This window comes from Felis catus, chromosome E3 (genome assembly GCF_018350175.1).
Source record: "Felis catus isolate Fca126 chromosome E3, F.catus_Fca126_mat1.0, whole genome shotgun sequence".
Classification (NCBI taxonomy): Eukaryota; Metazoa; Chordata; class Mammalia; order Carnivora; family Felidae; genus Felis; species Felis catus.
In genome coordinates, this window is record NC_058383.1 from 2551369 (window position 1) to 2575207 (window position 23839).

The 23839-nt window shown below is 51.6% G+C and overlaps 1 protein-coding gene across 7 annotated transcripts in view; it reads right to left on the reverse strand.

The window, feature by feature from the left end:
- Positions 1-23839, reverse strand: part of CARD11 (caspase recruitment domain family member 11) — a 139211-nt gene that overhangs the window by 101157 nt on the left and 14215 nt on the right. For 4 of the 7 annotated variants that reach the window (XM_023246227.2, XM_023246226.2, XM_045047411.1 and 1 more), the window contains exon 1: positions 10367-10581. The exons of 1 other annotated variant lie outside the window; for it this stretch is intronic. The gene's annotated coding sequence lies outside the window, so the exon portion shown is untranslated. Of the gene's footprint in view, positions 1-10366; positions 10582-17664; positions 17752-23839 lie in introns of those variants that run through there. 2 more of the 7 variants (XM_045047409.1, XM_023246225.2) reach the window with 2 other exon arrangements.

Consider the following 23839-nt stretch of genomic DNA (forward strand, 5'->3'; position numbering starts at 1 on the left):
CGGGTCTCCTCGCTGCCACTTGTGACCTTTCAGACCCCACCGGGACCCCAGCTCGCGGCTCCCGCTCAGAACACCCCAGCAGCCGGCCCTCACCCACAGGACGGCCTCCGCCTCCTTGGCACCTTACCCAGGGCTCTTGGCGGCCTCTCCTCCCTCTGCCCCGACGCCCCCCGTCTTTTTGTGTGACCTGCCACTAACCGCACCTCCGTGGCTTTGCGTAGGCTGGTTCTCTGCTTAGAAGGCCCTCCCCACCTCTGTGCCGGCAAAAACTTTGTTATTCTGCCAGAGTCGTTCAGGCGGCTCCGGGAAGCCTTCCCGACTCCCTCAGCCAGACCCGGGGGCTCCGTCTTCACTGCGTGTGCACATGTCCATCTCCTCACCACACTACCTGCGCGCAGGGGCCGGGACTCCGGCTGTTTCATCCTTTTGTCCCCAGCACCTAGCGGGGTGCCGTGGATGGGGCCCGCTGGGCACAGGTGAGGAATGAACAGGTGGATGATGGGGCTTGACATACGGGCATCGGGCAAAGGCATAAACTGGTGTCGCTAAATTTGAGATCCAGCAATAATTCCTCTGACCCTGCTCTGGGTCCCCCTGCCAATGAGCAGCGCCCGCCTGCCTCATGAGCGGGACTTGTCCCTTACTGTGGGTCCCCTGAGCAACCTGCTTGCTGCGGGTGCTGGGCGCTCCCTAGACGGCATCTCATCTGATTTCCTGTCGGAAGGATGCCGTCAGCCCCATTTTACAGATGAGGGGAGGTGCAGACACGTTCGGCGACTCGTCCAAGGTCGCGTGGCTGCTGGTGGGGTGGGAGGGGGGGTTGTGGAGCTGACACCCACCACCCAGTTTCTTCTGTGAATAACAACCAGGTGTTGAATCACGAAAATGTCCCTCGGAACAGGAAAGGCAAGGGAGGAAGTGTGGGCACCCGCTCTGCCCCGGCAGCGGTCTGACTCAGGCAATCCTCCTGGCCTCTCTCAAATCGGTCTCCGTGGGTAGCCGCCCCCCCTCCTGCAGACCGGCGTGTCGGGAAGGGGCATCACCCCAAACCCCTAAACGCGGCGCTCGCCTCTGTCCGGAGACTTTCAAGTCCTGCCCGAGATTTTCAGGTTTTCAACAAAACAAATATCTGATTCACTGTTTCCAAGCCTACACGAAACACAGGTCCTTTATTTTTCTGCCACTCACCAAAAGAAAAAAAAAAAAAAGACCCTTTATGTCTTAGAAAAGTTTTCAATGCTCCTCATCTCACACCACACCAAACATTGTTCATGACAAAGGCCGGAGAATGAAGCCAGAAGGAAATGAATCGCATTACAATAAAACACACCCACTAATAAATAGCAGCCTGGCCAATGAATCCGACTCAGAACATACCACTGGCAAGAAGAAATGCCCCAAAGCTTCACTTAAACCAAATAATATAAGAACGGATGGGTCCCCCGGGTCGGAGGGAGAAGGTAATGCATCCAGGAGGCTGCAAACAGGGACTCTGGGATTTCTGCAGAAAACACAGGGCATTAACAACGTTCAAGGTGAAAGAAGGGAGACATGTAGGCTTGGGGACAAGGGTGTTTTCATCAGGTGACAAAAGAGACAGGTCCGGGTCTTTCCACTGGGTCCCCACAACCCGCAGGGCAGTGCCCACTCCAGAAATTCACCACAGCCACTCCCAACCCGCCCAACTGGAGAACGAAGCCCAGAGATCTGAGCGATACACGTGAACACCGAAGGGAGACGAAAGTCTGCTCCGGGGAGGTTTCTGTTCCACACCTGTTGTGCCGAGGCATCACCCAGCGGCCGGGGACCAGCGCAAGAGGCGCACCCCCGAGCGTCCGCAAGGCCCCGGAGGAAGCCGCCTGCCCGGGGGTTTGCAGATCGACACAGAAGATCACGCCCCACACCCAACATCTCATGGCCACCCCCTTCCTCATCGTCACGAGGGGAACCCGGCCGGCGCTGTCCTGCCAGAGCGGGGGCGCAAGGAGAGCCTGGCCCGATGAGACGGCCGGGAGGAAGGCCCGGTCAACACGGATGCAGGGCGAGAGAGGTCAATTAGCGACAATAAAAGCTCACGTCCATGTAACGTTTTGCTGTTTTCAAAGCGATTGTTCACCCGCTATCCGCTCAGCGCAAGTCCGTGCGGTAGGGAGGAGGGATTATTTATCTCCATCTTGCTCGTGAAGAAACAAAACCTTGGGGCCGTGAAGTGGTTTGCTCAAGGTCACCGAGCAATCAGGAGCTTTAAGGCTCTGACGGTTCCTGGTCATGACACGCAAGGGCACAGATGACTCACCGGGGGGCACCCAGACTTCAATTTCAGTTTTACACCCGCAGCAGACATGGGCAGTCGATCACAGAGCTCCGTCCTTCTTACGCAAGCCATGACGAGCGGCCTGGCACCAACCGGCCCTCCAGATGGAACCCACGCGCCGGCCCAAAGCCCGTCTGATTAACTGCTTCACGCAGGAGGACACTGAGCCCACAGGGGAGAAGGCACTTGGCCAAGACTGCCCAGTGGGTTCGTGGCCCAGGCCCCAAGTCGCCTCCTCCTGAGGCCCGCGGTGTCTCCAGCACACCACACGATGCCCCACCCGCCGGGAGAGCAAGTCCCCACCGAAAGACGCACCAACAAGGCACCGGAACGGCGTTCTCCATGACCTAGCTGGCGCAGCTGGGATTTCTGCACTGGGCAGGCGGACACACTCCTGTTTCTAAGAGGGGAAGCCAGGCGTCTCAGGGGTGTTGACGCCTCCGCACCCGGCAGGGTCGGGGAAACCAGAAGTTTGATTGTGGACCTACTCCAGGCCCAGGGAGACAAGTCGAGACTCTCTGGCCGTCAGCGTCTAGAGTCCAGAAGGGGGCCTGAGCGAGTCTCTACTTGGCAGCCGTGAGCCGGAGAGCGCTTCGGAAGGAAGCCGTGAGGCTGGATGAGACCCCCCTGGGAAGGAAAGCACCGGAAGAAGAGGCCCCGGGCACCTTGGGAGGTTACGGAGGAATCAGAAAAGAGATATCAGAAGAAGTGGTCAGTGAAGAAGGACAAAAACCAAGAGAGAAAACCAACCCGTGTTGTGAGGAGGGGTGGACTGTCATGTGCGGCCAGGTCAGATCCTGGAAGGACTAAGAATGGACCCCTGGACTTAGCCACTTGGGGCCCCAGGTGACCTTGATAAGAGCCATTTATTTAATTAAAAAAAAATTTTTTTAATGTTTATTTATTTTTGAGACAGAGAAAGACAGAGCACGAATGGGGGAGGGGCAGAGAGAGAGAGAGACACACAGAATCCGAAGCAGCTCCAGGCTCCCGAGCTGTCGGCACAGAGACCGACGTGGGGCTTGAACTCACGGACCGTGAGATCATGACCTGAGCCGAAGTTGGACGCTCAACGGACTGAGCCACCCAGGCGCCCCGATAAGAGCCATTTAAACAGTGGTGCCTTGGTGGCTCAACCGGTTGGACGTCTGACTTCAGCTCAGGTCGTGCTCTCACAGTCCGTGAGTTCGAGCCCCGTGTCGGGCTCTGTGCTGACAGCTCGGAGCCTGGAGCCTGATTTGGACTCTGTGTCTCCCTCTCTCTCTGCCCCTCCCCTGCTCATGTTCTGTCTCTCTCAAAAATAAACATATTAAAAAAAAAAGAGCTATTTAAATAGAGTGCTGGGGCCCAAAGCCTGGCTGAAGCGAGTCCCAGACACAGCGCAGGGGAGGAGTTGGGGACAGTGTAGACAACGTTTTCAAAGAGACCTGCTCTGAAGGCGATGAGCTGAATTGTGTCCCCCCCAAATTCATACATTGGAGCCCTAACCCCAGTACCTGTAGTTAGTGATCAAGCCTTTAAAGAGGTGGTGAAGTTCAGATGAAGCTGTTAGGGGCGGGACCCTCATCCAATATGACCCGTGTCCTCGTAAGTGGAGGAAACTGGACACAGAGAGGGACAGGGTCAAATGCACATGGAGGGAAAGGCCACGCCAGGTCACAACAAGAAGGCGGCCATCTAGGGGCACCTGGGGGGCTCAGTCGGTTAAGCATCCGGCTTTGGCTCAAGTCACAATCTCACGGGTCATGAGTTTGAGCCCCGTGTCAGGCTCTATGCCAACAGCCCGGAGCCTGGAGCCTGCTTCCGATTCTGTGTCTCCCTCTCTGCCCCTGCTCCCCACTTGTGTGCTCTCTCTCTAAAATAAAAATAAATTAAAACCAAAACAAAAGTTTTAATTAGTTAAGAAAGACACAGCACTAGGTAAAAACCGTGTACAACGACATTAAGGGGACGGGAGACTGGTCCACTCCACGTGAACTGTCCTGTGCTCTGCCCTAGGCGGGCGGTCTCCCGAACGTGGGACATTTAGAGAGAAAAGCGCCCTTTCCTTCCAAGGCCGCTTTCTTCCGACACCTGAAGCGTCCCCGAATGCAACCAGAATCTCCCCTAAGGGCCGGGGGAGACGGGATTTGCAGAGACAGAGAACGCCCCCGCCCCGGAACGTCCCCAGGAATGGGGATCTCTGCACACCTCTTTGCGAACAAGGATGACCACAGGCCACGGCACCCCAGGCGCGATGGAGGTTGACAAGTCGGGTTTGGAAAAGCATCTGAGAATTGGAGACCGGAGCCTGGGCCAGAAGTGTGAGGCGTCATTACTATTCAACCGAGCGTTTCCTGCTGCGCTAACGACACTCAAATCCCTTTTTTTTTTTTTTTTTTTTTAAATAAAGGCCATTTCTTCTTAGGAAACTTCAATGAATCACATAATCCTCACTCAGACAAGGAAGGACGCACTAATGTTAGTAAGACACAGTTTCACTTCGTTCCGACGTTCATCCCCTGAAATAACGATTTACGAAAGCTCAGCAATGCTGACACGGGGCTTCTGTTCACCTTCGGATTAAAAAAAAAAAATGGGTCATCACCACCAAGACTTCCACAAAAGTGTTCACAGCAGCTTTATCATAACAGCCCCAGAGCGCAAACACACAGATGTGTACCAGCGGTGGGACCAGCGGCTTGAGAAACCACGGACGTCCACGCAGGGGCACCCAACTCGGCAGCGAGCGGGAGACGAAGGTCCACGATGCTGACGGTCGGGTCTCAGCAGGGTCACACTTGCCGCGTGATTCCATTACGTGACGTTCAGGGACAGGCAAAGCGGGCGGGGGGTTGGCGACAGGGAAGGGGACACAGCTGAAATTGGAAGGCGGGGCGAGAGGCAGGAGGTTGGGACCAAGAGAAACTAGGATGGGGCCCAAAGCACGGGCTGGGGACGGCCCTGGACACTCTGTGTCACCTTACTCTTCAGTGTTGTTTTCTTGATCGTAAAGACAGCACGTGCTCTTGGTAAAAACAAAACAGCTCCACAAAACCAAAAGAGAGGGACGCAAAATACAAAATATGAAATACATACCTCTCCCGCCTAGGTCCCTACCAGAGAGACCTTCTTACGTGTGCTAGGTTTTGTTTTTGTTTTTTTGTTTTTTTTTTTTTTCCAGAAACTTCCCGGATGTCTGCTAGAGATCCCCCTGGTCCAATTAATGGCCTCACAGAATGCCACCGTACGGATGGACCTCACTCTTGGGGCGCATTTGTGAGGCCTCAAACTTTTTCTTGGGTAAGCAATGCTTCGATGAATATTGGTGTGCAGAAAAAGTCTATCTGTGAGATAATTTCTTAGAAGTGGGATTCCTAGACCGGAGGCTTTATTCGCTTCATCTGCTGGTAAATATTGTCAAAGCCACCGTGCATGAGCGTCTGCTGCCCCTCAACCTTTTGATCTTGGCCAGTGCAATCCGTAGAAACGGGAGTGCCCCTGCTGCGTTACTGTGTTATTTTGCACACGTTTCATTAGAGATGAGGCCCGGGGCCAGCTGTGTTCATATTCCGTTTGCTCGCGTCTTCAAGAATTTTCCTCTCGGGTCAAGGTCCCCAATTCCGGGGTTGGCAAATGATGGTCAAGGGCCAAGCCCGCGCTGCCCATTTTGCACCACGGGCCCACTCTGGCCACACTCACCTGTGGGGACACCTGCTTTCACACTGCAAAGAACAGAGCCGAGTGGTCTCCACAGCGACCGTCTGGCTCGAAAAGCCTAAAATATTTACTGTCTGGACCTTTACAGAAAAAGCTTGCCGATTCCTGCCTCTCATTGATTTTTTTGTAAATTAGGAGATAGCTCTGTGCCTATATATTGCTTCGTATTTAACTCCTCACTTCTGTTCTGCCTCCTGCCCCCACCCCCCTCACAAATAACCAAGTCAGAAGCAGAGCTTTAAAAGCAGAAGCTGTCAGATTACTTCCTTTGGAAACATTTTGGTCTACATTAAAGTAGGGGTGGTATTTTTTTTTAGTGTTTATATATTTTTGAGAGAGAGAGAGAGAGACAGAGCGTGAGCAGGGAAGGAGTGGAGAGAAAGGGAGACACAGAGTCCAAAGCAGGCTCCAGGCTCTGAGCTGTCAGCACAGAGCCCGACGGGAACCATGAGATCGTGACCTGAGCCGAAGTCAGATGCTTAACCGACTGAGCCCCCCAGGCGCCCCGGTGTGTGTGGGGGGGTGGTGTTTATACCCATTTTACACACGTGCAGTTGAGGCTCAGAGAGGTGATGACTTCCATGAGGTCACACAGCCAGCGTGCTGGAGAGCCAGCATGGATGACGCCCTGTCTGCTCCGAGACCACAGATCCTGCCACTAAAGGACGCTGCCTCCTCATGGACGGTGCCAGCCCCAGGGGGTGGCAGTGACTGCAGAAAAGCAGGGTCTACATGGGACGGAGCGGGGGGCGGGGAGCCTTGTCATGGCCACACGTGTGTCTGAGGCCTGCCCATTCCTGAGTGGGAGCGGGACAGGCGGGAAGCCTACACCCTAGAAACAGAAACCCCACGGGCAGGAGGGAGCCCTCCTTCGGGGTATGGAGTTTGCACACCACTCCCTCCGGCTCAGCCACTAGCAAGGAGAGTCACCCACCGAGGAATGACCCCCCCCCCCGCCCCGAGCTGCGTGGGGGGCTTTGACGGACGTGCCTGAGTGAGCTTGACCACGGGGCTGGTGCAGGACGGGAGGGCGCAAGCCTGGGGAGGCGGGACCAGTATACCCCTCGGCAGTCCCGTTACCCATGGGCACTGGACACCCTAACACAAACGTGACAGGGGCCATCATCATCTCAGAGCCCTGAACAGATCACAACCCAAACAGTCAGCCCATTGGAACCACTGACCCGCAGCACAGGAGGGGCTCACAGACAGGTCGGGGGACCATGCAGGGGCGTGTTTCTCCCACGCAGCGTGGCCCCGCTCGGGGCTGGCATCTGGGAATCGGCCGCTTTCAACTGTCCTTAGAAGAACAGTGTTTCTAAGCGGCTTCCTCAAAAGTTGTCTTTTCCTTTTCTTTCTGATCCTGTATTTAAATCAATCTGAATATTTTCTCGGCCGATCAGGTAACGCGGCACCATCCACGCAACCGCCAGGAAGGTGGGGTTTGCGGGGAAGGAAACCGGGTGACGGGGCCCACCCAGCCGGGCTGTGTGGGAAAGCCGGGGTTCCAGCCCCCAGCCTGGACCTCAACGGGCCACCTCACCTCCCCCGATGCCAGGAATGCCAGCAAAGGTTGTCATCTGTCCCGTTTTGTGTTCTCCATTTTATGCTTGGTGTAACCAACAATCCTGAAAATCATCCGCACTGACATCTGGATTTCACGGAGGAGAAACGGCTCTCACAGAGCCGCCATGACAGGCTGTCCAAGGTCAGAGGCTGAGCGCAGAGGAGCGGGTGCGTCTGGGCACAGGGCAGGATGCGCCCTCCCACCGGCCCGGCCGGCCTCGGACCCGACAGGTGGAGCACAGACCTCCGACTGCCTTCATGCCTCGATCGGACCTTCTAAAAATGTTCACGGATCAGGTGGCACCAAAAGACCAGCAGGCCACGCTTGCGTCGGGCTGGGCATCTGGGGCTCCCGGCCCACGTGGGAGTTGTGACCCCGGTCCCCGTCACCAGGGAGCACTGGCTCTGAGGCTGAGCGCGGAGCCAAGGCAAGACCCAGCGGAAGGCGGCCTGAAGACTGCCTCGCAGAGCTCTGAGGATCCTCCTTCCAGTGTGGCCTTCCTCGCATGACGGGCAGAGACCGGCCGCCTTCACCGTCCACCGGCCCCCACCCCCCATCTACCCAGACACACGACCCTTCCGTCCTGGGAAGCCAGCCCGCTCTCGCCGGGGCGTAGAAACACGACGAAGGAAAGTGAGGAAGGCGTCGGGACGGGGCCCTGCCCGCACCGTCTCAGCCCAGAACCTTCCACCAATCCCCGCAGCCTCTGAGAGCCACCAGGTCCCAGCCTCGCCTCCCACGGCCACACACCCGCAATTCTGTAACATCTCAGAGTCTCAGTATAGTCTGGCCACGATGTACCCAGACGGCACAGCACAGACTACCTAGGGCAAGGACATCTGGGTGTCCCGTCCCTTCTGTGGGTCCCCCACAGTGCCCAGAGCAGCGTCACCTAGACAATGCCCACAGGCTGATTCAAATCGTCCTTTGAAGAACTATAAGGTTCACGAGTCATTTTAGAAGATCACATACACGAGTGGATAAACAAAACCGGGTCCATCCACACAGTGGACTACTCCTTAAAAAGGAAGGAAATTCAGACACGCGCTACAACACGGATGAGCCTTGAGGACATGATGCTCGTTGCAAGAAGCCAGTCAAGAAAAGACAAACGCTGTGGCTCCCCTTATATGACGTCCCTGCAGGAGTCAGACCCACAGACACAGAGAGCGGGGTGGATGCCAGGAATGGGAAGGGGTGGGGCAGTGGTTCGTGTTTAGTGGGGACAGAGTCTCAGACTGGGACGATGAAGAAGGTCCGGACGTGGGTGCACGGCAGCGTGAATGTCCTTAATACCAGCGAACTGCGGACCTAACAGGGGTGGCGAAGGTACGTTCTATGCTACGCGTGTTTTACCACGATTAAGAAAAACATCGCATAAAGGATCATTTGTGCGCTGACTCCAGACCGCGTGGACTGGTGGGGCTACCCGCCTTCCGTTTGGATACTGGTGCGAATAAAACCACACAGGTCCAAACCCTTCAGCTGGAGTGTGGGCCAGGCTGAGGGCCAGGCTCCCTGTGGCCTCAGATCCCCTCTGACCCTGGGCAGAAGCATCATGTTTTACAGCTTCCTCAGGGGTGGAGAGAGGTGGACATTCAGGGGACGGACAGAGGCGGAGAATTTTAGCTTCAATTCTAGCCCCCACATTAATGCACAGCCCCCAGGATCTCCGGGGCACAGGACGCATGGAGTAGGTACTCAATAATTGTCAAGCGACGGACCGACGGGTCTTTCCCTTTCTGGAAGGTTGAGGACCTTATACCTTCAAGAGAAGTTGTAAATGTCAAGAGAAATTTTTTGAACTACAGATCAAGGGCTTTGAGGGCAGTCCGGGCACAGAGGTCAGTTTGGTCCAAGACCAGGATTAAGCAAAGGGCCCTGTGCTGACACTCTCCTGAGCTGGTGCCCGGAAGCTCACAATGTCACAAACCGGAGCTCAGGCAAGGGGTCTGAGGCTCCTACAGCCTTAGGGTCTCCCTGGGGCCCATCCCACTGTGCCCCAGGGCTCAGCAGAGCTTGGGGTGGGGGTGGGGGCTTCCAGCCTAACCCTGTGGGGGTGGTCCGCGCCCCGAGGTCACTGGGACCTCCTCCTGGCTGTGCGGGGAGCCGGGGGCCCCTCCTGCCCCCCTCCTCAGACTCCCCGTGGGAGAGGCTGTCCCTCCCCTCCGCCGCCTGGGGCCCCACCTTCTTGGGAGCCTCTGAGTCAGGCTTCGCTGTGGTCTGGAAACTTCCTGTCCTTTCAGGTGTTAGAAAAGGTTCTCTTCCTCTGTGTGGGGCAGGTGCACCCAGGGGCGCTCTGCCAGGCCAGTGCCACAGGGGCGTGGGGGCCCTGCCAGGCGGAGACACCGGAGGGAGACAGACTGTCCCGGAGAGGCACGGAGGGGACACAGGGAGGCGGAAAGTGGAAGAAATCAGACTTGGATGGGAAGGGGGAGGGCAGGAAGGGGGGGACCGGGAGAGTGAGGTGGAGAAAGAGGGGAGGGGGAGAGAGGGATGCGGAACCAGCTCACAGGGGCCAGGAGGGTGAGGACGGGTGAGCCCAGGCCCCTCACATCGCCCCCACCCCGCATGTGCTCTCCCCCAGCCGCAGCCCCCTCAACGACTGCGCCCCCCCCAACCTACCCCCGCGGCCCTGCTGCGTCATCGTCCCCCTACCCCACGCCGTCCCCACCCCCGCTTGTGTGCTCTCCTCCAGACGCACCCCTCCCCCCCACACCTACGGCGTCCCCCCACGGCGGCATCCCCAGAATGCGCCCCCCACCCCCGCGTCCGCTGGTGCCTACCTGGGGGGCTCATGCTCTGCCAGCCGCGCCGGCCGCCTCCTCCGCGCAGGCCACCAGCTTCCCCCTGGGCCCGGGCCCTGCCCGGCCGTCCCGTCCGAGGGGCACCGCCCGCCCAGGGGTTGCAGGGCCGGTAGGGGGCTGTGTGCCGCCCAGGCCTGAGTCTGGAGGCCAGAGGAGGTGAAAGAAAGAAAAAAGGAGAGAAAGTGTGTCATAGGCTGGCAGGGGGAGGGAAATGCAAAACCCGACAGGAAATGAGACTAAAAAATGCAAAAGGTTAGAAAGAGATAAGGAAGAGGGGGTGGGGCGGGGCTTGGGTCCTCAGGCGGGGAGGGGAGGGGAGGCTGAGGGGCCCCCTCCAGGGTGGGGGAGCCCCAGCACCTGCCGCACCCCCAATCCACCGCCCCAGCCCTGGGAGGCTGCGAGGTTCGGTTGTCACCTTGGGCGGGGCGCCCCCTCCTCCCGCCCTGGGTGGAGGGCTTAAGCAGCTGCCCCTCAGAAGCAACTTGTCACGTTTTTAAGAACTCCCAGACCTTTCCTTGTGGTTTGGCGGGAGGCTTTTCCCACAACGGAGAGGGAAACAAGGAATCCAGAGTCCTTGGGTCCTTCCAGGCTTCTCCCTGCCCTCAGCCTCTGTTCTGGAAAGTTCCTTGGGCTTGCCTGGGGGTCATCTCTCCTCCAAGGGCCTCTGGCTCCCCTCCCAGGCACTTCGTGGTGACAGACCCGCCTGTGCCCTCTCCCCAGCCCCGGCTGTCCTGGGCCCGGCACCCCCACCCCCACTTGTGCTCTCAAAGTTCTGCTCCACGACCCAGAAACTAATTTCTGGAGGTCGACGTTTCTGTAATTCTAGTAATTTCCCTGCCACAGGCCCCTGGAGGCCTTGCTCTTTCACGACCAGCACAGGAGCACTGAGTGGGCAGGACGGTCCCGAATCACGAGCTAAAAATCTGGGGGCGCTGGAGGCATTCTGAGAATACTGGGGCTTAGTCTCCTTGCTGATTTGCCACGGTCTGCCCCGCCCCCCCCCACACCTCTCCTGTTCTGCCTCAGTTTACCACTCTTCTCTCCCTCTGCCCCTCCTTTGATTCCCCCTGTGATAGCTGAAGAACGTGCCCTCCTGCCTCATGTTTTAAGTTCTCGGAGAAGGGTTCCTCGAGCCACCAAAGGGAGAGGCGTTTGGTTCGTTAAGCCACTAAGCGAGAGAGAAGTAAATCACGGCAGGAGCACAGGGGGGCTGAAGTCTCGGCAGTCTTGAGGGGCGTAGTGTTGGTGGTGCACACGTGCCAGGGGCCAAGGAACAGGGGTTTCCTTCTCGCCGATCAGGCTCAAGAACGCAATCCACGCGCGCACGGAAAGTTCCCCAGAGAAACCGCACCGAGGCCCAGGGCCTCCCAGTCCTTGTTCCCCGAAGACTCGCCTGGGAGCAGCGATCCCCTAGCACACTCCGGGAAACCTTGAAATCAGGCAGTGTGGCCTTAGAGAAGTCTGGTTTCCCCCGTGCAGTGTGTGAAGGGTACGCACGCCTTGAAACGACAAAACCCATTATGCAGTTGTCATCCTTCCAAGCGCAAAGTTCTGCAGGAAGCTGGGGTGAGTTGTCACAAAGCAAACACACACCCGTGTGACCCACACACGTAATCAGAAAGAGAACTCCATCTGTACCCCGGAACTCCCCGTTATGCCCCCTTTGAGGCACCCTCCCCACCACAGATCACCACATTCTGACCTCGAACAGCAGAGGCCAGTTGTGCCTATAACGTCCAAAAACTTTGTGCAAACGGAGCCTTACGTAGATTCTCTTGTGGGCCTGGCTTCTTTCAGTCCACGCTGTGTTTCTGAGATTGAGCAGCGGATTACATGCAGGTATAGGTCGGTGAAGACCTGTCTCTTTTTCTCCCCAACACCTTAATAGAGTTTTTAAGCATTCAGAAAAGTTAGAAAAATTTTATGGTGAACACCCATATATCCCACCCACCTGACTCTAAAATGAACATTCTGCTGTATTGGATTTATCATGTACCCGTGTAGAAATCAATCCTTATTTATTTATTTTTTAATGTTTGTTTATTTTTGTGAGAGAGACAGAGTATGAGTGGGGAAGGGGCAGAGAGAGAAACAGACACAGAATCTGAAGCAGGCTCCAGGCTCTGAGCTGTCAGCACAGAGCCCGACACGGGGCTCGAACTCACGAACTGCGAGATCATGACCTGAGCCGAAGTCGGATGCTTACCGACTGAGCCACCCAGGCGCCCCAATCGTTGTTTCTTATTATGCGTTGCAAAGTAAGTTGAAAACATCAGCATACTTCACCTGTAAATACTTCGTCATGCGTATCATTAACTAGAGGTGTTTTTTGGGTAAAATTTACATACGTGCATATCATCAACAGGAGGCGGTTTCATTTTATGGTTTTTAACTATGGATTTTTATTTATTTATGGATTTTAACTATGTCACGAAATACGTTTTGAGAAATGTATACACCGTGGAACCCAAAACCCTATGAAGATACAGAACCGTGTGGTCCAATATGGCAGCCACTAGTCACACTTGGCTACGGAGCGCTTGACGTGTGGCTGGTGTGGATAAGAAGTGGAATTTAAAATTCCACTCGACTTTCGCTAACTTTAGTTAAAATCTAAAAACCGATACTTGAATCTGCTACCGGAAAACTTTTAACTGTGTTACGTTAATATGCAATTTGAGCATATTAATCTCCTTTTTCAACTGTGAACTTTAGAAAATCTACATAGAGGTCAAGTATTTTCAAGGAAAATTTAGTGTCTGAATTCAGGCGCTAAAAGTGTAAAAGACACACCAGATTTTGAAGACTTAAAAGGGGCACCTGGGTGACTCAGTCGGTTAGGCATCTGACTCCCGATTTTGGCTCACGTCATGATCTCACGGTTCCTGAGATCGAGCCGGGCATCAGGCTCCCCGCTGAACGTGTGGAGCCTGCTTGGGATTCTCTCTCTCCCTCTGTCTCTGCCCCTCTCCTGCTCATGTGCACGTGCTCTCTCTCTCTCTTTCAAAAATAAACATTTTTTAGAAAGAATACAAAAATACCTCATTCATAATTTTGATAATGATTGCATGTTGAAATAACAGTATTCTCACTATGTTCGGTTAAATAAAATATATTATTAAAAAGAATCTCATCTGTTTTTTGAGGTTGCTACTAGAAAATTTATAATTTTAAGGCCAAAGAAATATTTCTAATATTTCTGCTCTGAGCAAGGGCTCTCAAGTGGGGACCGTGGCAAGGAGACCCCTCTTCATGTGACATTCAGCAGTGAGACAGCCGATGTCCCCCAACCTGGCCCCATAAAGCGGTGCCTCCTGAACTATTTATAGAAGACATTCTCCAACCCTCTACCTAAAAAACAAACAAAACAAAACAAAACAAAAACAAACAAACAAAAAAAACCCTGTAATGAGTATCCCAAGAGAAATTCCAGCATAAATCACACCTGCAAAGTAACAACAGATTGCAACAAAACAGGCCGCCTGAACAGAGGGACAGTTTACGGAAATACGAATCACAGTTGCTAAAACACAAGAAGTTAGTATGTACAACACCAAAGAGGGACCGGGAGATGTCCATCGGGGAGGTCTCCGAGGCTGACAAATAAATAAAATAAAACCCACACAGAAACGAAAAGTGAGAGCTACAAGTTGAGATGTCATGGGATCGACTCCGAAGAGGCCAACAGCCACTTGCGAAGCACTGAGGCAGGGAGAGAGACTATCCAGGAAGCGAGTCACGAAACGGTGACAGTAATACTTGTCAGAGCTGAGGAGTGACAGCTGTCCACAGTGAGAGGGCCCGCTGAGAACCCCCATGGAGAATGAATAAAGTTCCGGACCTTGCTACATCCTCATGAAATAGCAGAGAAAAAAAAAAAAAAAAAGGTGGGCGATGAGAAGCTCCTACAATCTTCTAAAAAGAGAGAAAAAATGCAAGCCAAGGCCAAGGATCAGGTGGCACTCTGGCTTCTCATCAGCAGCACTGGATTATCTTCCAGCAAAGAGATAATGAAGTAATGCTCCAGCGTTCTCTGGGAGATTTACCCTAAACGTGGAGTTCTGTATTCAACCAAATAATCAATCAAGTGTGAGAACAAAATAAACACATTCTTAGACATGCAGGGATTTTGGAAATTTACTTCCCAAGCACTTCTCAGCGAGAAAAAAAAAAATTACTCGAGAATGTACTACAACATGAAAAGGCAATCTAAGAGGAGGACACGAGTTCCGAGAACGAGTGAAAGTCCATGAGAACAGCAAAAAAAAAAAAAAAAAAAAAAGAACAGTAAAGGGGCGGCAAGCCTGGGAAGAAAGTCAGCGCGCACCTGACCTGTCAGGAAAGACGCCTCGTTACCAAAACAACCAGCAACTTTGTGATTACGGGAGCGGACCAGGTCTGATGCCAGTCCACCTGAAAACCTTATTTGTCCCCAGATGTCATTCCCGAGGGGTTGAGCTAGGCAAAGAGCAAACGGGGCCAGTGTGGGTGATTTTTGTCCTTCCCTCGATGTCCTTTTCCACCGGAAAACGTGTTTCCATATACACGTAATTCTTTTATGAGAAAACGTATCATGTCTATGAGAAGCCAGGGAGGGAACCCCTGAATAACAAAGCCCCACGAGGGAGCTGGTTGGTTTAGTCCCCGAAGCTCCCTGCATTCAAGCTGTCACCATGTGCACGTGCACTGGGGCCACAGGGTCACTCACGCTACCGGGTGTGAGTCTGGAGAAAAACCCGTTATATTTGGAAGCGATCTTGTCTTCCTTCTGGGCCCCTTCTCCGTGTAAGTAGGACAAGTCAAAGTTTTTGCTCTCCCTGCCTTAAAATGTAGGTGGGTGCACTAATTTCACAGTGCCTTCAGGTAGAATGTTCTGGAATAAAACGTTTTGTCTCTCCTATGGCTGCCCCTCCCTCTGTGCTCCCCTGGATGGCGTTGGACCGTGTGGGAGAAGAGTGGCTTGCTTGTGGGATCTGGAGGGCCACCAGGAAGACTTGGGGTCCCCAGACTCTGCCCTCTGGTTCCCAGGGTCTGCAGGTGTCTTTCTCGCCTGGGCGCCGCTGCCCCTGCTGGAATTCGGGGCCCACGTCTTGCTCCTGCACCTGAACACCCACGTGTCCAGCCTGGCTGGCTCTCCCTTGGCTTGGGTGGGTATCTGCCACGGTCTTCCCCAGCCCCGAAGGCCACCTGCAGCCCGTGCTGGGGGGTCACCTGGCACGCCTCAGCAGGCTCTTCCTCGGGGCCCGTGTTTCCGCCGGCAGGCGAGGCCTGTCTGTGCAGGGTGTGCTGTGGCCTTCAGCGTTTGTGGGGGCAGCCTGAGACCCGGGTCTGGTCCATGTCAGGATCCCCGTCTGTCCCCCTGGCCAGCCACTGAGAGAAATCCAGGAGACCCTGTCTTCCGGATGTGGGGCAGCTGAGAAAGGAAGGAGGCTCTGGTGCTCACCTGTGTCCAGGCCCAGCTTTCTCCCCGTTGGAGCAGAGGCGGGATTGGGGGGTAATTTCAGGAAGAGATGCTTTTAGAGGGAAAGCGAGGAGAGCCCAAGAGCAGGGTGTGTGTGTGTGTGTGTGTGTGTGTGTGTGTGTGTGTGTGTGCGCGCGCGCATGTGTGCGCGTGTGTGTATAAATGCTGAACGGGGAGGGAGGGACCCCAGCTGGAGCCACAGGAGCCCGTAGAGTGAGCTCCCCTGGAGGGGGCAGGCTGCCCTGGGAAGGTGTGCTCCCGGGGTCAGTCACCCCAAACTGACCAGCGGGGAGCCGGGCCGTAGCTGCACGGCGGCTGCTGTTCATTAAATTCATTCCACTGCCCTAATTTACCAGCTTTGCCTGCGACACCCCCCCCCCATTTTCATTATTATTCCCCAAAAGGTCTCAGAGAGTTCACCAACACTCCGACCTTCAATTCTGCTGCCCCCGGAACGATTCTAGTCATCGACAGCAGGTTAAGAGCTGCCGGAGCCCCGACAGGAGGGCAGCAGGAGGAGGAATGAGAGGCTGGTGTTACCTAGAGCCGTAGCACCGAGCCAGTCGCCGCGCTGGGTTCTGAGACATTTCTGTGCTGCGCCGAGAGCAAAACAGCACGAGGGCGGGGACCCAGGGGACGATGAGGTTCTTGCTCTTTGATGACCGCTCCTCGGCTGCTGCTCCCCCCCCCCCCCGCCTCCCCTCCAGAGAGCAATCCCATCCGGTGGCAGCCAGCTTCGACTCCAGGAAAATCACTCCTTATCACTGAAACGGTCGTACGCTTGGGACAGCAAAAAGGCATTTCACAAACTATTGATCTGAGAATTAATATATTGCTTTTCTCCCAGATGCCACACCTCGCTGCCATTGTATATATTAGTACCCCGGAAAATAGCATCAGGAGCAAAACAGCCTTCCAGCCTTTAATTACGTTTTACGTACTTCGTGCTTTTATGCTATTATTGCTGCCTCGGCCCCTTCGCGCTCATTCCTCTCCGTTTCAGAATGTTTCCATCCCATCTCCCTATGCCGAGATGACTCAGAAGGGTGTTAGTGGATCTGTATTACTGCACGCTGATAAAAAAACAACACCACAACAACCCGCTGAGAGGTTCCTGTATGCTGAACACCTTAAATGACCCTTGACTTGTGTGTGTGTGTGTGTGTGTGTGTGTGTGTGTGTGTGTGTGTGTGTGTTTCCCCTTTAATTCCTGCAGAAAGCATGGCTTAAATTCAGGAGGAAAATGTTCCCATCTGTAGGCTAGTAATATACATTCAACAGTTTTCAATTGCTTGAGCTATGAAATATGATGATAGCCGTCTATATATCTCATGGGGGGAAAGATACCTTGAAATTCACTCTGCCACAGTATTGATGGGGACGCATTTCTGCAGGAAATGTGCAGAAAGACGCGCGGCTCATGATTTCAGCCGAAGCCCAGGAGGGCGGCCTCGTGATGGGCCATGGAGGGGCCGTCTCGTGCGGCAGGCAGATGTCGGGAAAACGTAGAATCGCCCCACCCGCCACCCACGGCCGTCTGCTGTCCATTTCCCCCCTTTCCAAGGGGATAGATGACGGTCTCGGAAACTTGACCGTTTTCTTTCTCGGTTAATCAACATTAGGGTAATTGGCACATTACATCCATTTTACAGTGTGGCGTGTGCGCTTGCGGCTCCGAATAAATAATGAATGATCGCAGTAATGACCAGAAACGCGCGTGAGCTACTGCGGCGAGCGCATAATGGATGCTTTGTTTGTCTTCGGGGACTGTATTACCAGCGTGTAACTGATGAGGCTCTAAAACGCTCGGGGTTACCTGAGGCTTGAAAGGTGCTTCATCAAGCGGAGTCCGTTGCTCTGCGCGCAGACCGCAAGAGTGGCCCGATATTTGCTTGCGGTCCCCCTGTTTAAAAATGGAAAATATGCCGCCCTGCTCATCCATCACCGTGCCTGCCAAATGCTTTCTCCCCCTCCCTCTGCTTTTAGAAAAAGCGACTGGAAACGCCCAAGCAATGCCAATGGCTGAGTTATGTCTGTTTTTAGCACGCAATGTTTGAGCACCAAAGTCAGGGCTCATTAAAACTACGAATGTGGTGGCTTCTAGAATTGGCCACTTTAAACGTAGTCATCTACACATCAGTGGTTCCCGAACTGTTTTACAGCAGTCTGGGTTTTTATGAGGCATCTCTCAGTATCTGTGTGCATAACACACTTCAGTATATCTCCCCAAGGTCCAGCTGAGCACGGCACTGGCGAGCTCACTCCGGCCAGCGAAAAAGTAACAGCCCTCCGTGACGGATGCGAAGAGAACCTATCGCTTTATCCGTGTCGACGCCAGCGCGTGACCGTTACGGGATGACCAGTTAGAAGAGTTAGATGCCTTTCTGGGCGTGTGCGCTTACTTAATCCTCTTAAGCTTGGGCCTGGGAATATTTTACATTCTATAAAATTAAGCACATTGCTCTCTACTTTGAACTTAGCCGTGTGCGGGGTGGAACACTGGTGTTTCTTCTGACCTTTGATTTTCTTAATTGAAAGGCTGGTGTCCGTTTGAAATGTTTGCACCGAAACGGCTGAGTTCAGGGTGTGGGGACACAGGGAAACTTTGCAAGGGCGGATCGAGGAAGAGCAGATAGGAGGATAGGAAGCAGCAGAGGATAGCAGATAGGAAGAGCAGTCGGGAAAGCAGATAGGAGGAAGGGAGCTCAGCAAGGAGGGAGGGAGGGAGGGAGGAAGGAAGGAAGGGAGGGAGGGAGGAAGGCAGGAAGGATAGCAGGTGTAAGTTAGAACAAATTATCCTAGGAGGGATCCCACAGAAGCAAACGCTGGGAACCAACAACAAAATGCTCACCCGAGAGATAAACGCACCGAATGAGTACATTAGACGCCGTGGAGGTAGAGGGTTTCCTTTGGCGTAGCGTCTGAGACACCCATGTGGGAGCTGCCCGGAGGGATGAAGCCAAACCAAAGAAAAACCGCCAACCAACCAAACACTACACCAGCTACATATCCCGTATACACGCTACTTTTCTTCAGCACTGACTTCAGCGTCAGGGGTTGCGAAGATTAAATTATGATGTGGAAATGGCCCACGCGATGTTAAAAGTACTCGACCGACACGTAAAATGTATCAATATTCTATTAATAACTGTTAAATTGGATCAGGCCAGCATATATTACTGTGGATAGAGCTTGTTTAGCACATGCCGTTCCAACCCTTCCAGACACGTCTCACCTCCAGGATGAGCATTGGCCTGTGTGACGACCAGAGCAGATCATTAAAAAACAAAATTTTTTTTAACGTTTTATTTTTTGAAGAGGCAGAGCAGGACACAGCATGAGCAGGGGAGGGGTAGAGAGAGAGGGAGACACAGAATCCGAAGCAGGTTCCAGAGTCCGAGCCGTCAGCACAGAGCCTGACACGGGGCTCGAACTCACAACCCGTGAGATCATGACCTGAGCCAAAGTCGGACCCTCAATTGACCGAACCACGCAGGCAGCCCCAGAGCAGATCAGTTTTAACACTACCCTCTGCACTTCAAAATTAGTTTCGGTAACAATTCTGTCATGATCGGCAGCAGTCATTATTTGTTTGGTTTTGGTTTTAAAATAATGACCAGTTGTAAAAAAGAAGGAATTTCAATGTTAAAGATAGTGTTCAGAGGCACCTGGGTGGCTCAGTGAGTAAAGCATACAACTTCGGCTCAGGTGACCTTCTCGTGGTTCGTGGGTTCGAGCCCCACGTGGCGCTCTGTGCTGACAAGCTCAGAGCCTGGAGCTGCTTCCGATTCTGTGTCTCCCTCTCTCTCTGCCCCTCCCCCACTCACGCTCTGTCTCTCTCTTTCTCTCCAAAATAAACATTAAAAAAAATTTTTTTTTAAAGTGTTCAAATTCAAGAAAATATCTCATATGTGAACTAAAATGCATACTTAATGAAATAAAGACTACAGCTTGTGATTCACCTTGTTTCCCTGTTTTAAATTTTAAACGTAAAAACAACTCCTAGTGGCCACAGGAATGGTAGAAATGAAATAACTCAAGTTTTGTTTTGTTCTTTATAATCGCTGTGCTAGTGTTATCCATTAGAAATCGGCTGTTGAAAGACAAATGTGTACAATGCCACGGGAGAACCACGAGACGAGAACTGGTCTCAACAGAGCTTAAGCAGTTCTGAACCTGTAGGAACTTTTAAATTTTAAAGAGCTTTATTGAGATATAATCTGTGTACCATAAAGCTCACCTATTTAAAGTGTGCAATTCAATCAAAATTGCACTGGCATTCTTCTCAAAGCTAGAAGAAACAATGCTAAAATTTGTATGGACCCACAAAAGACCCCAAATAGCCAAAGTAATGTTGAAAAAGAAAACCAAAGCGGGAGGCATCACAATCCCGGACTTTAGCCTCTACTACAAAGCCGTAAGCATCTACACAGTACGGTATTGGCACAAAACAGACACATAGACCAATGGAAGAGAATAGAGAACCCAAAATTGGACCCACAAATGTATGGCCAACTAATCTTTGACAAAGCAGGAAAGAATATCCAACGGAAAAAAGACAGTCTCTTTAGCAAACGGTGCTGGGAGAACTGGACAGCAACATGCAGAAGAATTAAACTAGACCACTTTCTTACACCATACACAAAAATAAACTCTAAATGGATGAAGGACCTGAATGTGAGACAGGAAACCATCAAAACCCTAGAGGAGAACACAGGCAACAACCTCTTTGACCTCAGCCACAGCAACTTCTTACTCAACCCGTCTCCAAAGGCAAGGGAAATAAAAGCAAAAATGAACTACTGGGACCTCATCAAGATAAAAAGCTCCTGCACAGCGAAGGACACAATCAGCAAAACCAAAAGGCAACCGGCGGAATGGGAGAAGATATTTGCAAACCACATATCAGATAAAGAGTTAGTATCCAAAATCTATAAAGAACTTACCAAACTCAACACCCAAAAAACAAATAATCCAGTGAAGAGATGGGAAGAAGGCATGAATAGACACTTCTCCCAAGAAGACATCCAGATGGAACAGACACATGAAACGATGCTCAGCGTCACTCATCATCAGGGAAATACAAATCAAAACCACACTGAGATGTGACCTCACTCCGGTCAGAGTGGCTAAAATAAACAATTCAGGAAACAACAGATGCTGGCAAGGATGTGGAGAAACGGGAACCCTCCTACACTGTTGGTGGGAATGCAAACTGGTGCAGCCCCTCTGGAAGACAGTATAGAGGTCCCTCAAAAAATTAAAAATAGATCTACCCTATGACCCAATAATAGCACCACTAGGAATTTATCCAAAGGATACAGGAGTGCTGATTCATGGGGGCACATGTACCCCAATGTTTATGGCAGTCTTTCAACAATAGCCAAAGTATGGAAAGAGCCCCAATTCAACTGATGAATGGATAAAGATGTGGTTTATATATACAACGGAATACTACTTGGCAATGAAAGAGAATGAAATCTTGCCATTTGTAGCAACATAGATGGAACTGGAGGGTATTATGCTAAATGAAATAAGTCAGGCAGAGAAAGACAGATATCACATGTTTTCACGCATCTGTGGATCTTGAGAAACTTAACAGAAGACCATGGGGGAGGGGAAGGGGAAAAATAGTTTCAAATGGAGAGGGTGGGAGGCAAACCATAAGAGACTCTTAAATATAGAGAACAAACTGATGGTGGATGGGGACGGGGAAGAGGGGCAAATGGGTGATGAGCACTGAGGAGGGCACCTGTTGGGATGAGCACTGGGTGTTGTACGTAAGCGATGAATCATAGGAATCTACTCCCAAAGCCAAGAATACACTGTATACACTGTATGTTAGCTAACTTGACAATAAATATTTTAACAAAATAAAAAATAAAAGGCTTCATAGTAAAAGTGACAATTAAAAAAAATAAAGTGTGTAATTCAATGGGTTTTGGTATCTATCTCTACAGAGTTGTGTAATCACACCCTAACCTAATTAGAGAACATTTTAATCACCACCCCCCCAAACCAACGCGGTACCCACAGGCAGTCATTCTTGCCCCTCCCTCCAAGCCCCTCCTCCATCACCCCTTCCTACCCTCCCTACCCCGACCCTGTGGCTGGCCACGAATCTACGCTCTATTTCTATGGATTTGCCTTGTCTGGACATTTCATACAAAAGGAAGCAGGCAGGAGGAGAACCTTTGTATCCGGCTTCTTTCATTTAGCCAAAGGCTTCCAGGGTTCATCTGGGTCATGGCATAAATCAGCATTTTATTCCTCGTGTTGCCAAATAATACTTTTTTCTCTAAATACACATTTGCTTGGTCTTTTTATCAGCTGATGGACATACAGGTTGTTTCCACTTTGGAGCAACTACAAATGATGCTATGAACATTTACGTACAAGCTTTTGTGTTGACATCTGTTTCCTCTCACTTGAGTAGGTAACTAAGAGTAGCACTGCGGGGCCACATTGAACTCTAACATCTTGGGGTCCTGCCAAACTGTTTTCCAAAGCAGCTCCACCATTTACATTCCCACCAACAACGTATGAGCCAATTTTTCCTTTTCTTGCCAACACTCGCTACTGTCGGTGTCTTCTCTCATAACCATTCTAATGGGCGTGAAGTGGTATCTCATTGTGGGTTTGATCTGCGTTTCCCTGATGATTAAGGACACTGAGCATCTTTCTTTGTGTTTATTCGCTATTTGCATATCTCCTTTATAGAGGTGTCCACTCACATTCTTTGACCATTTAAAAAAACGGGGTTGACTTTTTATTATTGAGTTGTAAGAGTTCTTTATGTATGCTGGATACGAGTCCCTTATCAGATTTGTGGTCTGTAGATATTCTCCCTCATTCTGTGGGTTCTTTTCACTTTCCTGATGGTATCGTTTGTAGGAAAAGTTTTAATTTTGATGTAGTCCACTTGATTTTGTCTTTTGTCACGTTGTGCACTGGTGAAATATCTAAGGAATCAGTGACTAATCCGAGGTCACAAATATATACTCACATGTTTTCTTCCAAGAGGGTCATAAGTTTAGTCCTTACATTTAGGTGTGGGATCCACTTGGATGTAATATTTGTGTACAGAGTGAGGTAGGGATCCAAATTCATTCTTTTGTGGGTAGACCTCTCTTTGTCCCAGCACCCTAATTGAAAAGACAGTTCTCTCAACGAATTGTTTTGGCCTCTTTGTTGAAAATCAATTGTCTATAAATAAAGGTTTATTTTCAGAGTCTCAATTTTATTCCATTATGTATATGTCCATCCTTAAGCTAGTACTACAATACACTGATTACATTAGCTTGGTAGTGAGCTTTGAAATCAGAAGGTATGAGTTCTTCAACTTTGTTATTCATTTGCAAGATTGTCTTGGCTGTTCTGGGGTCTTTAAATTTCTGCATGACTTTTACGGCCAGCTCGTAAATTTTTGCTAAACAGGCAGAGAAGGTTTTGATAGGAATTGTGTTGAATCTGTATATCAATTTGAGGAGGACAAACATGGATGTCTTCTCATTTATTTACATCTTTAACTTCTTTCAATGATATCTTTATGGTTTTCAGTGTATAAGTCTTCACTTCTGTTAAATTTATTCTTCAGTTATTTTATGCTTTTGATGCTATTGTAAATAAATAGTTTTAACTTTTCCTTTCCTTTTTTTTAATGTTTACTTATTTTTGAGAGAGAGAGAGAGAGAGAGAGAGAGAGAGAGAGAGAGAGAGAGAGAGAGAGACATAGAATCTGAAACAGGCTCCAGGCTCTGAGTTGTCAGCACAGAGCCCGACGCGGGGCTCGAACCCACCAACCGTGGAATCGTGACCTGAGCCAAAGTTGAATGCTTAACCGACTGAGCCACCCAGGCTCTCCTTAACTTTTTCTAAATAGTAAACAGTTTTCTTGGTTTTGTTTTCAGATTGTTTGTTGCTAGTGTACAGAAATGCAATTGATTTTTGTATATTTATCTTGTATCTCTCAATCTTCCTGAAACTGTTGA